The sequence below is a fragment of the Desmodus rotundus genome, chromosome 4 (genome assembly GCF_022682495.2).
Source record: "Desmodus rotundus isolate HL8 chromosome 4, HLdesRot8A.1, whole genome shotgun sequence".
Taxonomy (NCBI): domain Eukaryota; kingdom Metazoa; phylum Chordata; class Mammalia; order Chiroptera; family Phyllostomidae; genus Desmodus; species Desmodus rotundus.
Window position 1 is genome coordinate 31,244,470 of NC_071390.1, and position 13,439 is coordinate 31,257,908.

The 13,439-nt window shown below is 36.4% G+C and overlaps 1 protein-coding gene and 1 pseudogene across 4 annotated transcripts in view; both read left to right on the plus strand.

The window, feature by feature from the left end:
• Window positions 1–13,439, plus strand: part of RNLS (renalase, FAD dependent amine oxidase) — a 243,857-nt gene that overhangs the window by 24,188 nt on the left and 206,230 nt on the right. The window lies entirely within an intron of this gene.
• On the plus strand, window positions 9,443–10,199 carry LOC112307330 (nucleophosmin-like; annotated as a pseudogene).

A 13,439-nucleotide genomic window follows, 5' to 3' on the forward strand; every position in this document is an offset into this window, starting at 1 on the left:
TCTGCGTTCACGTAGGTTAATGAGCCCTGGCCCCAGTTCTTCAGGAGCTCATCGTGGGGAGATTTGTCTATTGCACCTTTCTTCTAGTTGATTCTGAGTTCATTGTTTGTATATAGTTAGGCGTTAGGGCAACTACTGGTAATATTTTCTGCCCTTCTTGCTAGTCCGGACCCTATTGCTTGTTAGCTTGGTGACGTTGGGCACAGTACATAACCTCTCTGGCTCCCTGGTTCTCTTCTGTACAGTTGAGGTGATCCCCCACTCATCAGGGCATTTGGGGGAATAAAGAAGATGATGTATGAAAGCACCTAGTAAACTGCTGGCACATGATCAGTGGTCAGTGAAGGAAGCTGCTGCTGCTGCTATTTAACTTGTATTTGTCACATGTCTGGCACTTATTTCTAAGTTTTAGTTCCCTGTGCTGCTATCCATTCTTCAAACTCATGGCCAGTTAGGAATTTGGAACTAGAGTAAACACTATAGCTCCAATTTGTGAGCATCTTTTATGTGCTAGATATTTTACATGTCAACAATCCTTAAAACAGCTCTGTATTGTTGTTATCCCTGCTAGGGAGGAGACCAGGGAGATCACAGTTCCTTTCTAATGCTGTGAAACTACCTACTAGAAGAACCAATATACTGACTCCAAAACCTGCCATCTTTGTAATACGACACATTCTAAGATCCCTTCTAATTCTCAATGCTTTAATTTTTTTTAAAAAATGAGCGTGTATTATGATCACAAGCAATAGAAGTTTTCATTTGAGCACAAACTCAGACATTCAAATCTGGATGCCTGATGATGTCATTCACAAGCTAAGATACAGAGATCTGCACTTTTATAAATAAATGTGACTTTTAGACCATGGGCAGCCAAAGTTTCTCAAATAGTTCTCAGATCTTGCTATTTGCATCCGTTCATTTTTCTGTATCAGCTGAAAGTAGAATTGTTTTTAAGGGGTGTTTTGGGAGTGCTTTCTTTCTTCAGACTTTTGGAAATATTTTAGAAATTTTGATAAACGTTTATCACTGATTTTTATTAAAAGGTTTCTTGATATTTTGACTTTTCTTTAATCACAGGTGATAAACTTTGAAGATCTGTGCTTGCTTTGGTATAACATTTCTCTGTCTGTATTTTGTACTTCTTGGTCTTTAGTGGCCTGAAAACCTCAGGCGGAAAGAGATACAATTAAGACCATGGAGAGCTGACCCATGTGGCTCATTGCTTGGCCATTGCCAGCGTAACAAGAGTTCCTGATTTGAGAAAAAAGGAACTTGTGTGGGTGTGTATTTTCTGTGGAGAAATGAACAAACTATTAAATTAAATTAGAATAATTAGAATTCTGTGTAGAATTCTCGTTATCAGCTTCTAAATGGTTACCTTGGGCAAATGCCAGTGTATCTGGACTTTATTTTCCAACTCTGTAAAATGAGATCATTGAAGTCTAGATTTCTAAGATCCCTTTTTAATCTAAAATCCAAGCTAAAATGATTGTTTAAAAGGGCAGTTTTTCTTTTCCTGTAAGAAAAGCAGGTGTGCGTAATCACTATTTGAAATGTGAGTTATTTGAACATGAGTTCATAGGTTATAGATGTAAGAAAGTGTGTTTATAAAATGTTATTGTGGGTAAGTGAGAGAGAAATATTTCATTGTTGTTTACAAACACCTTGGTTAACAAGTTTGCACCTTTCCCGAACACATTGGACTTGCAGGCGAAGAGAGAGGAAAGAAAAAGAAAGGCTTATATTCAAACTAAGATTTAATATATTTTTAAAATAATGGTTCATTTATCTCTTTCACTCATTAAACTTGAGTTCCTTGAGTCTTATTCTACTTGTACCACCTTACACTGCCCTAAATAATATTTTTTGAATGAATGAATGATTAATTGAATGACAAAATCCCCTGTGTACTTAATTATACTACAAGAAGTAAGACTTTTTCAACTTGTACTCTTTTTAGCCTCAACTATCTCATCACCTACTATCCTCCTACATTATATTTAAGGGAAAAAATCAATTATCAAAGGAAAAATATTCCCCTCTTACCTTGCTTTTTCCTTGAACTCTCATTTTAAAAAAGCAAACTACTCTCTTTTTTGATGATAGCTGAATGATTTCTGAAGTTTTGCAGACATAAATGATTTTTATTTCTGTAAAACAGTTCTACTAGCACAATTAAACCATGAAATGAAATACAGCAGCAGTTAGTGTAGGACTTTTGTCTCATTTCCAAAAAATGGTTTTGTTGATATCTAAGTATCAACAAAATATAGCAACAACCAAAACCAAAGACAGGTTGGGGATTGTGTGTGTGTATGTATAAGTGGATAGGTGGGTAGGGGTGGATGGAAGTGTGGATGTTGTGTTGAAGGAGGAATGGAATTTAAAGACAGTTATTTTGTATGTATTCTGAATCAACTCATAAGTTTAGCACCAAGTCTAACAATAATAAGTTTTAATATTAGTTCTAAATCTAATAATATTTTATACCTGGAGAAGTTTAAAAACTGGATTTCATTCATGAATATAGAAAAAAAAATCAAACCATTGCTCTTTCTGGACCTCAACCTCCTTAACCATGACATGAGGAGACTGGGATACGTGACGTTCATGATTCTTTTAGCAACAAACATTCGCTGATTTTGTGAACCAATCAGTCGGCTGTCATACTTTCCAGCTTGACTCTAGAGTGGCATTTGTCTGCCTCTTTGATTTCATCTCTCCTGCTGCTTTTTCACTCTTCTCTGTTTATTTCCTCTAAATGAGAATTATTTTTGTTTCCATTTTTGTGCCTTGTATTGTAAAAAAAATAGCAAACTGGATATATTTCAAATATATATTTTAAATATATGGGCGATATTTTTTATTTTTATCTATATGGGAGTAAGTTTTAGGATATAAGAGTGTGTAGGGCTACAGCTGTATGACAAGAGCTCTAGCTTTTCCTGTGGCCCAATATGAATGGGAGCATTCGCCAGGATTTTTCGTATTGAATGCAGTCTGTTACTGTCTACTCATTCTGTGCTGCTGGTCTCACCCTCCTGAATGTGAAATAAGAGACCTAACCTAGCTTTTATGCCATAAATTCACATGTATCAGTCCACTGTCTCCATTAATGATTCTGAATATGCATATCTTAATGCACCTGGATGCTATTGTCATATGACACTTTCTTGACAGCGAGGAATTGCCAATTTTGCATTCCAGGGGCTGGCAGAATGCTAGATACTATTGATGCATGTATGTTAAATGCATGTTCTATAATTTGTCAGTCTTTGAATGCATGGATTTGTAAAAATATATATCTTCTTGTAAATGTGTAGGGATATACTTGGTAATGAGGTAAAAGTGAAATACAACTAGTTCTTCCATGAGGTACACCTATGTTTTAAAGTTTACCAAGTTTATGTTTTAAATTAGTTAATATAGGACTTGCTCTGGTGATGCTATCTCCTCGTCTGGAGTACTTCTTCCATAATTGTAGTTTTGCCTACTCTTATGACCGCCGTATGAGGTAGTAGGTCATCACCCTTTCATACTTGGAGAGAGCCACTCAGAGTCTTGACTGGTGACTAAATATAGTGGATGACCAGTCATAAATAAAATATGATTGGACAGCAATAGGAACAACTTTCTCAGATGTCTCAAGAACCAGAATGGAGGTTGTGCCGAGAAATTCCAGAAATGTTCTAAGGATGCTGGGATTAGGGAAGGTATTCATAAATATACTTTGGCCTTCGGAGCCGTTTCTCAGGAGGCTATGTTTTTTATTTCCACAGTGTTTTCCACAGTAGCTTACTCATACAGAGTTTTTAAAACTTCTGATGAAATGCACTGCACAAATTATTTGGGGGAAGAAAACTGGCGTGGTATTTAACATTTATGAAGTGTCTATACCTTAAGCAGGACATATTGTATGTCACATATTTAAACATCGCCTCTGCCGTTAAAAACAGCGCAGCAAAGAAGAGTGACGAAACAATTGAGTCAGCCTCAACAAGAAACAAATGTCTACGACTGTGTCAGTTGATCAAGCCTCAGAAACCTGCCTCCTTCACAAGCCATTCTTTTATATGCAAGTAGAAGGAGACTGTGAACCACTGTGATTTGTTTGAAGAGATTGGAAGATATGTTAAGATAAAGGTGTTTGAGTAAGAAAAAAACCCTCATTCTCTGATTCAGCTTTTGTATTAAATTCACAATCATATTCAATATTGCAATTCCTGGTTGCTGAGGTTAATACCGAAGAGTATGATGGTTTTGGAAATTGAACTAAAATCTCAAATCATTACTGGTAAACATGTGTAACTGGGTACCTCTCAAAAGATTCCACAGATTCAACATGAGCAAACATTTTAAACCATTACAATGGTTCTCTTGGTCTGCAGCCCTGAAAGAAAGATCAAAGTATTTTTATTAATAAAAGATATGACAGTTATTTTGATATTACGTGCTTTTGATATGATAGTGTTTTATATATGGTAACTTAGTTCTTACAACAACGTGAAGAATTAGGTTCAGTTATTATTCCCACTTTAAAGATGAGGAGATTTAGAGTTAAGCAACTTGCTGGAGGTGACGCAGTTCCTGAGTGAGTTGGAATTGGAACCCAGGCATGCTGAATTCGGGGGCCCAGGCCTTAACCACTGCACCACACTGCGCTACTTTTCACTGTTTATACTGCTTCTCACACTCAGCAAATGAGTCACAGGTTTGCAAGTATAGTGGAAACATGGTAAAAGTACAAGATGGGCCATCTTTCATCTTCCATAATCTTTCATCTTCCATGTTTTGATATCCAGTGTGGTAGACAAAATAATGGCCCCTCAAAGATGTCCACATCCTAATCTCTGGCAAATGTTACCTTACTTGGAACAGGGGACTTTGGATGTAATTAAGCTAAAGATCTTAAAGATTATCCTGGGTTATCTGGTGGATCCAAATTAATCTCAGGAGGGAAGAATCAGAAGCAGATGAGATATGATGATAAGAGCAAAGTTCAGGGACGTGTGATTGCTGGCTTTGAAAATGAAAAGGGACTATGAACCAAGAACTGTGGGCAGGCCTTGGAAGCTGGAGAAAGCAAGGAACAGACTTTCCTCTAAAACCTCCAGAAAGAACCAGCCTGCAGACACCCAGATTTTAGCCCCAGAAGACCTATTTTGTCCTTCTGACTTCCAGAGGGTAAGATAATGCATTTGTGTTATTTTAAGCCACGACATTTGTAGTTATTTGTTGCAGCAGCAAGAGAAACCTAATATACCCAGTAATTATTTTCATGAACAATAATGTTTTAATGAAACTTGCTGATACCCATCTAAGAATGATAATCAGATTGAACATTATAACCGTTTCTAACTCAATACTCTATGTAGGAATTAGGAGGAATGGAATTTACTTCTTCTCTCTTAAAAATAATTCCAGTTGACTGCTTTCTCCAGCAGTGTGAAAGCATCTTTATATCCTTACAGTTTTGCTGGGTCAAGTACTGATAGTCTAACCAGTTCTAAGGAACTTTTGAGCAATTTACTTGGAAATGACTAGGAAGTTATTTAGGCAATAGATCTTTTAATGAGATAATTCTCTTTATAGTGAAAAAGGGTTTGCCCCTATATAGGAGATTATTTATTTTCTACCCATAATTGGAAAACCCAAAATTGCCTTGAAGTTTCAAAATGCTGATATTTGGAAATGTATTTATTTTAACCAAGATAGAATCTATTTTATCTGCAATTACTTTCGCTTAGCATGTGCCAAGGCTGTGTTTGTTAGTAAATTTTGTAAAACCCTACTAACTATTTGAAAGAAAACATGCTTTTCAAATGCATAAAGTCTGAGATAGCATCCCAGTACTAGCATGCACAAGCCAAGACAGGCTGATGAAAGCGCTTTCATAGCTACTTCCACTGGGAGCACAGTGATCATGGACTTGGAGTATGTTCTTTCGATTAGCGTTATCATAAATCAATGTGAAAAGAGGGAAAATAATTTGAAAGTAAATAGGAAAAAGAAGTCTTGACGTGAGGACATGATATATCTGAAGATCATCTCAAGGGGTTGATGTACCCTTTTAGGGCCATTGTTTCAGAATAATGAAATTAAAAATGCTCACATTCATTTCTCCTCAACCTCTCATTCCCAACACACTAATGCGCACAGACATACCCCATAAACTCAGTTCAGTAAGCATCTGTTGGACCTCTGTCGTTGGTGTACCATAATCCTTCCGTGATTCCTTTCTTGTCATTTACGTGGCAAATGTAAATGACATTTACATTTGTTGTCTGTTTTGGTTTCTTGGTAAGAACTCGATTTAGAATTTGAAAGTTCTTGTTCTCTTTGAAATAATATTGGATTTTCTAATATTTGTTATCCAGAAATTTTATTTAGTCAGCTCAATAATAAGTTTATGGCTGGTTAAGAAAAATTTTAACATTTCTTACCTGGATAATTTTTTGTTTAATCATTGACATAGACATACATTTTCTGAATTATGGATTCGATTACAAAATTTCTATTTACCCCTAACATGAAGACAATAATTAACTATTTTAAAGCATTATCAGTATCACAAGTTTCTTCAGTGGTAGTGTTCATAGAGTTATTACTGTTTCTTATATGAAAGAAAGAAAAAAATGTCTATTTGCAGTAAGCACAAAGGGCAAAACTTGATTCTCTTATTTCACTGCTTTCAACATAAATAAGTGAAGTTCATCTTTATTCTAACTGTTCAGAGCTTCTAAAAGTCACCATTATTCATTTTAGAATTTTGTATTTTTATTTCTGGATCAAGCAGGTGAAAAGATCAGCAAAGCATTTTTTTTCTTTTAATAGTACTTTAAAATGTTTTGAATAGGCCACAATGCTAAAATGCTCTTTTGCACTTAAAAATTACTTCACTATAAGATAGCTATAAAAAATAAGTATGGTATCAAATATGATACTTGGAGTATTCTGTAGTTTTGGATTTTAGTTTTTATTCTTTTTTAAAAATATGTCACTTGTTTTTTTGTTGTTGTTGTTGGTTTGTTTTTAAAAGATTTTATTTCTTTATTTTAGAGAGGGGGAGGGTGACCAACCAGAAGGTGGTTCTCATGCAGACCAACTTTTTGGAACACAATGGTCAAAGATGGCTTCTGTTGCCACTAATCCATTCAAAATCTTCACAAATGGCTTGCCTTGTGTTTAATTATGATTAATTTACAAATATTTTATAAGGTATATAAAGTATTTTTGTGTATATTTAGTACCTTTTAACCAATTGTTTCTGTTAAATAAATGTCTTTGTGCATTTTAGTTTTGCTTTACCAGAGACATTTTATCTAAACTTCATCTCTTTCTTTACCGTATATAATTTCTTAAAAATATAATTTGGATTGTACTAGACAACCAGTAGATAACCCATTGGTCCATCTAACTTTTAAAATATATAACCAAAAAGCATGAAGTGGCATTTAAGAAGTTTCAGAAGAACATGGGGAACTCTTAGATAACCAATTTTAGAAGGTTTTTTCTTTAATATGGAAATGAATTCACATGTAGGTGTTTAAGTTTTTCTCACAGTTACTGTCTGAACTTTCCAATTCATAAGGGAGAGGAAAGAGACTGTGGGCGAGACCTAGGGTGGAACTACTAGGAGCTGGTGATGAGAATGGGGGATGGGATGGAGGATGGAGGGGTGCAGATGATTGGGGGAAAGCTAGCAGGTCATCAAATATCATGAGGAATTATGCTGGAAATATTGAGCAAAGGGATTGTATAACTGAGGCATGAGGGCAAAGGGAAAGGTTGCAGAGGTGGGAACATACAGGTGGGGGGCAATTTAATTAAGTTCACCTAAAAAAAGCACACTCTAAAAAGATTCCTTACAGAATTGTCCATTTCTCCCTCCAGGTAGACATTACCTCAGTTTGGTGATAGCTTTTTCCTCATCGTTGTGTATTAGGAACGGAATGGTTTTATATCACTCAAGGGAGATACACTCGCAAGTCCTGTGAGAGCCCAGAGCATTTTTATTATATTTTGTGATTACAGTTGGAGTGCTGCTTATCTTCTTTCTTGTAAAACTCAGAGGGAAGCTTTCCAAGGGCTTTACTGCTCTTGGGTCCCTTTGTAATCAAATATGCATCTTCAGCAGTAATTTTAGCATCTGTTATTGTGTTGAGCCCTGGCAGCACCGCAGCCTCGCAGCTTTGACATCATTTGTCGTTTGCAGAACATCAGGCAGTGCTGTCTAGTGCTCCTGATAATACTTTCTAAATGCATAGCTGATTTATACTGCTTGGAATTGTCCCATCTCTTCCTAGCAATTGAATTTGGCAAATACATCATTTAACCTTTTCTACCCTGTGCCCAGGCCTCACTGCGAAGTCACCGGTGTCACACCAAGTAAGTCTTCACATTGACAGAAACATGTTTGTGCTGGAACTGCGAATGCCACCCTTTCTGGAACATGTGCATGTTGGCACGTTAGATGAAGAAACAAAAGCAAATGAAAGCCTATTTTTCTAAGTACACTTAATGAGTCCAAAACAGAACCAAAAAGAGAGATCTATGCTCCTCCTTCCCAGTCACATGAGTGGTTCCTTGGGCTGCCTTCTCTTCTCACCAAAGCTCCTGTGCCACCAGCACAGAATAATCAGAGTTGATTTTCTATGCTCAGCCTCACACTTACGTTCTCAGAGCTGATTCCAAGATACCAGGTTTAAGGACTTAAAGAGGGAGGGCTGTGAGGTGGGCCTACATAAATCTGATGGGCTAGTTCTGCATTCATTGTAACCTTGAATTTTTATAGCACAGGGACCCATTTTTAAGCAAGGCTTGTAATTAAGAAGAAACTCAGTAGAAAACGACTCTGACAGTCACATGAATTGTCCCCCAATGTAAAGGTGTCTCTCCCCTGTTTAGCTCCCTATCCTCAGAAATGCCTCCTCTTGTCCTTGGAGTAGGCTGTGGAGGGTTCCATGGAAAAGTGCCATCCCTTCCAGCCCCGCACTCCCCATACCCCACCCTCACCAGATAGACATGTCGGCCGCTGAGGCTTCCTCCCCCGTGAAGAATCCTCGGATAAACTTCACAGGCAGGAAGTCCTTAGTAGTATCATACATTTACTTAGAGTGGCGCAAAGAAGATATTTCTCTTTGCCTCAGGTCAATTTGACCCAGACCAGATTTGACTAGAATATAGAGATATAAATTGTAAGGCTGAAGAAGGAACTGTTGTTAGGTCAATTGTTTTCTCAAGCTAAAGGTTAGAATTATTATCTTTTCAAACATAATCTTGCTGCCCTGATTTCCTGATTTCTCATGCACAATAGTACCATGTGTTCTCAATACTAATTCTTCTCCGGTGCCATTCTACCTCGTGTGTCTGTTCCGAGGAACAGGAGTTGTTCATCTCTGCCTGCCTTCTCTCCCACCAAAGAGCATTCCACCACCCCATGAAAGATTCAGGGGACATAGCCATGTGCCCTTGAGGCCCCAGAACTATCTTTTCAGTTGTGAACTAAAAGCCAACAAAGATTATTATCACTTTAAGGTGGATAATGATGAAAATTAGCAACAATTATCTTTATGAATGGTTCAGTTTAGGGGCTGAGGCAAAGGATGAATTGCACGTTGCTGATGCAGAGGCAATGAATTATGAAGGCAATCCAATTAAAGTAACACTGGCAACTTTGAAAATGTCTGTGCAGCCAATGGTTTCCCTTGGTGGCTTTGAAGTAACACCACCTGGGGTCTACCATTGAAATGTGTTCAGAGCCTGTGTGTATTAGTGGACTGCTCTTAACCACTGTGGAGGAAGGTGCAGAGTCAGAAGATGAAGATGAATGAGGAGGACATGAAAATCCTAAGTATATCTGGAAAGCTTTCTGCCCCTGGAAGTGATAGCAAGTTTCCACAGAAAAAAAGTGAAGCTTATAAATATGATGATGAAGATGATGATGATTTTAAGGATGAGGAAGCTAAAGAAAAAAACTCAGTAAAGAAATCTGTATGAGATACTCCAGCCAAAAGTACACAAAAATCAAACCAGAATGGAAATGACCTGAAACCTTCAACGCCAAGATCAAAAGGTCAACAATCCTTAAAAGAAAGAAAGAAAGAAAGAAAGAAACTCCTAACACACAAGAAGGACTTTGTTTTATAAAAGACATTAGAGCAAAAATGCAAGCAAGTGTAGAAAACGACCACTGAACAGTCCTGGACACTGGTGGTAAATTAGACGCAAAGATGGGGAAAGAGGAAGAGGAGAGGCAAGTATGTCCGTACTGAGTTCATCAGCAATCCCACGAAGTTTTCTATTTTAATCTCAATCCCCTTTCCTGATTTACCACTCACCCATGCCCTCTTCCAAGTGGGAAGCAGTCTCACTTTTAACCTCCTACAGAACTTTTCTTTTGACTGCTGCAGTTCAGTGAACTTTTCTTGTTCATTTGCCTCGCCTCTTTGACCATGTTTTAAATATTTTTCTATCTCCCTAGCTGCTCAATAAATATTGGAAAGAGTAAAAAAGGAAAAAAGGACTAATTCTTGGAACATACCAGAAAGGTTCATGTGCTGCTATTTTGTTGCTACTTGTTGAAGTCCAAAAGGGTTCAATGTGTCAGACACAGTGGGTCATTTGCATGACATGCTACATGTTAATAAAAAAGCATATGTGGGAATTCCAGGATATGTTTTATTCTGTTTCAGCATTAAATTTCAGATCATGGCCAAGTATCTGTTTTCATTGAGAAAAGCCAGAATCTGTCAAAGTCAACATGAAACACAAGAATTGCATCGTGATGAAAAAGAGTTAAGACATTGTACACAGCCATGTTGTTCTTTTCAGTTCTTATCAAAGTAGCCTTGTTTTTTTAAAAAGTGTATTAAATTTTTCATTGCCAATTAGAAAACTAGAGAATTCAGTTTACATAGTGATTTATATTCCATTTTGAAAACTGCTCACAGAGTAAATATTTTCTCTCTATATAATAGAAATGCTTATATAGTTTTCACAGTTTGCAGCCTTAACATGGAAACAAATGGTAGAAGTTGGCGTTTTTATTGAAACCACATTCTAGAATTTTTAATTCAAGTAGATTAAGAAATGCAGTAAGGAAAGACCTATAGTGAGTGAACACACCATATCAGAATGTGATTCCTGATAATGTTGAGAGAGCAACTTGGAGTTTGAAAAACTCAATTTCTGATTAAGGGTAGCAAATTATCCTGCTTCTACCAAATTACCATACTCATTGCTTAATTTAGATTGGACATATGAAAAAACTATATGTGGTATGCCATCAAGTAATGAGATTTGGGGTTTAGACTCTCCTCAGTTTTTAAAAAAATTCTTTTTTTTTCTTTTTTTGCTACTCTGCTTAGGTGTTTTTTCTACCTTGTCTTCCAACTTGCAGATTAGATCCTTTCTTTCACCTAACCTACTGTTTTTTCTTTCCAGTGTATTATTTATTTCAATATTGTATTCTTTATTTCTGACTGGCCCTCTTTTATGGTTTCTATGTCTTTTTTCATGTGGTTGAATGTCCTTATAATCATTACTCTAACCTCTCTATCTGATTAATTGTGTTCCACTGTTTTATTTAGTTCTTCTTTTGGAGTATTCTCTTATTGTTTCATTTGGGGTCTGTTTCTCTGTCTTCCCATTTTGGCTACCTCTTTGTGTTTGCTTGTATGTGTTAGGTAAATCTGCAAAGAATCTGGTGCAGTCCTATGTTAGATGCTGCATGTGACTGGGCCTGGGCAACCTGTTTGGAGCTATCCGTGATCTACAGCTTGCGATCTCCCTCTTCTGGCCTGGGTGTGTGCAGAAAGAGACAAGCTGCACACCAAGGCCCACTTTTACCAGCACTGGGCCTGGGGGATGGTCAGTTAAAGTCTCCGAGATTTGGTTTTGAAAATACTTATATTTAATTTATTTAAAATGTGTGTTGTCCTTGAGAGAGTTCCTCTGGAAATTTGTACCTATTTCACAATTCTCAATTTTTTTTTGGAAAATTATTTTAAATAAAGTTTTAGTCAACTCTTTTAAATAAAACTAGAACAAAGTTTTTTTTTTTTTTGAAACTACCCAAGAGTGGTAGTTTCTAAATTTTGGAATTTAGAGCCTCCCTAGAAAAGTTCTTCGAATTACTGTTGTAGTCACACATTCTTTTAGATACATACCTACTTCTCTGGCCATGACCGAAATACTTTTTGACTCTTCTAAACCTATTTTCTACTTTCAAAGGAAAAGTTTTGCTATCCTTGTAGATATTCAAAAGAATAAGCAGGATTCTCTAAAAGCAATTCCAGAAGAGAATTTTTCAAAATATTAGTAATAATAGTAACAGTTTTGGTATAACAACAACATTTTTAAAACAGCACAATTGTCTGGATATGTTAGTTCTTACGTATTTGTTGGTAAAATATAATACTTTATAGTAACATGTGTAATAGGTTACAGTAGATGCCTTGTTTTAGAAAATGTTCACTTCCTTGAACCAGAAAATAGTTGCTGTTCTAGCAGCCTCACAATAGCTTATGAAGTGCTTGTCTTTGGCTTTTGGAATAATATGGCATCTTAGAATTTTTCAGGAGCTATGATACATAATTTAGCACGGCTGTTCTATGGGCATTTCTAAAAGCTACATCTTGCGGTAGTAAAAGCATGTTAGTAAAGTCAGTGTTCACAAAACAGGGGGGAAAGGTATTATATTTTGAAAACCCTATATTTACTTGAAATACTTTTTGTCACGATATAAACTTTGTATTTGAAATTATCTTGACACTCTGGTAGAGGGGAAATCTAATTTAACTCATTTTTGTTAGTTTGTAAATTACATTATCAAAGTGACAACAGTATTTTTTTCATAGATGATGGCTAAGAATCTATTGATGGAATTAATGAATGGGAATGCTAAAGAATTAGTTCACGAACAACATTTGTGTTACAGCAGCTTGATGAGTATTTAAAATTAGTACAACTTTATTTTTGTAAATCTTTATTTTGAATGATTTAACTTTGAATACATTACGTGGACTCCAAATTAATAGACCCCAGATTTAAGAAAGTATTGATGTAGCCATGTTGCAAAGCAAGCTATATATTTACAGAGATGAATTTATAATACTTATGTGCTGAGTAACTATGTGGCTCCAGATGCTACGCTAGGTGCTGGAGATAATGTGGTGGGAAACAGACAGCATCCTTGCTATATGAGCCTGCACTCTGGTGACTGTAGGGCTCCAGAGAGAAGAGACCGAACTAGGAGTCTTCATAGCGACTCTGTGTCCTATGGAAAGTCCTCATTCCAAATCTCTGCATTCTTCTCTTTACATGAAGTGTGATGAATTTGGACTCATGATCTCTATCCTCTAGGATCAGAACTTATGCTATGATTTTCTGAATGCTTCTTTGTTATCTTAATTGATAGAATCCTACCTCCCAAA